The 1,801-nt window shown below is 43.8% G+C and overlaps 1 protein-coding gene across 6 annotated transcripts in view; it reads right to left on the bottom strand.

Moving 5' to 3' along the window:
* TEAD1 (TEA domain transcription factor 1) overlaps window positions 1–1,801 on the bottom strand; it is a 151,963-nt gene that overhangs the window by 119,355 nt on the left and 30,807 nt on the right. The window lies entirely within an intron of this gene.

The raw sequence follows: 1,801 nt of genomic DNA, 5'->3' as shown, positions 1-1,801 counted from the left end.
TGGCCCTGGCTGGAAACTGCTCCCAGCCAAGGGCAAAGAGACTGAGCAAGGACACAACGGGATCCAGAGGCCAGTCCCTGGAATTCCAGCCCCTGAGTGGGCACCTACAGCCTTCCCTGGGGGAATGGCATCCTTCGTGGCCACAAACCAGGCTGAGGGGATTGAAATACCGTGCTTCAATCGGCTGCAGGTGAAAAGTACTTCAGCCCAGCATTGCTGCTTTACACTGGACTGTTTCTGAGGCATCCCCATTTCTCCCAGCGTCTTCATTCCAAGGAATCTCAGGGCAAGAATTCTGTTTGCTTTGCCGATTTAAAAAAAGACCAAGGGAAGGAAAACAAGGGATGTTTTGCTGGATGCAGTTTTGCAAAGCTGGAGGGGTGTTTTATTCTCTTCAAGCCGAATCCCGACCAACATGTTTTGCTGTGAAAACTGACACACGACAACAAACCTTTATCAAAGCCACATGCATACTGAGGGAGACACAGAAGGTGATTTTACAGTATTCTCTGAGACCTTAACATTGTATTTTCTGGAGCTGGTTGTGTATTATTGCTGCATTTGTGTGTGATGTTGTATAAAGCAAAGAGGCAAAGGGATGAGGAGGTGACAAGAGTGGGGCAGAGGTGGGGACACCCAGCTCAGGGAACTTAAATTGGCATTCGAATAAACTGAGAAGTAAGCAAAACTCTCCGTGTTTATACAAGCAACTTGACTGTACTCTGAGAGAGGACAAGGGTATGAAATGATGGCCTTATAAAGTAATGCTCATCTTTTACTTATCTAATGAAAAGAAACACAGGAGAGAGGTCAGAGGCTGCTGGAGGAAAAATACCTAAGTGTTAAGGCCGGAGAAATGGAAAACAAAGTTTAACAAGGATAGGAATATATGCAGATGGAGCACTCAGAAAACCCCCTTGAACACAGCTTGTTATTCTGTAAAAATAAACATGGAATATTGTTGTCAGTGGCATGCACACCTCTGTGAGAACCTGATATTTAAATTGTCACTTTGACAACCAATAAAAATAACAGTAAAAAAAGAAGCGTAGCATTACAGTTCTAATACATCTATTAAAAGAAAATTGTTTTAAGTGTTAAATACAAAAGTGAAATCAACCTTCTAACTGATCATCACAATTTTAAGTCGCGTTACAAAATTCTCATACTGATTTTGAATTTACTTTCATGTCTTAGACTAATACCGGAACGGTAATTAATATTAATTACAACTTCCATAATTTCACAGCGCCTGAATTGCTATTCCTAGCGTTTGTCGGAAACAAGCCACGCAGTTCCTGGCACGAGTATTATTCCTTATTAGTTTTGCAGCTGAATAATATTCAGCCTGTAACAGAATCCTCCTAGGACTGAAAAGTACTCTTGTGCACACGGATACACGCACAAAAACAACAACTGAAAGCTAAAAGCAAACTTGCCGAGAACTTCTGGGTCAGCTTTTGACATCACCCACAGGAATGAAATCAGACACCGACCAATCCGGCACCATGAGGCTGGCAGCACAAAATAAACAAAAGCCGGGCCCAGGGCTCCACAATGAGGAAGGGAAGTGGAAGAGACTATTGTTCCGAAAGCTTTTAAATGATGTTGCTTTGTTTATTTCTTTTGACAGCGCCTGAGCTGAATCTTTAAAAAGGGAAAGGAGTCCATCAGCCGGGCCCCAGGATCTGCTGGAGCAGAGTGTGGGGCTTCTTCTGCCCAGCCCTTGGGATCTATTGGAGCAGAGTGTGGGGTTCTTTCTGCCCTGCTGGAGCAGAGTGTGGGGTTCTTTCTGCCCAGC

This window comes from Parus major, chromosome 5 (genome assembly GCF_001522545.3).
Source record: "Parus major isolate Abel chromosome 5, Parus_major1.1, whole genome shotgun sequence".
Taxonomy (NCBI): Eukaryota; Metazoa; Chordata; class Aves; order Passeriformes; family Paridae; genus Parus; species Parus major.
The sequence above is the reverse complement of the archived record's forward strand: the minus strand, read 5'-3'. Positions and strand labels throughout refer to the sequence as shown.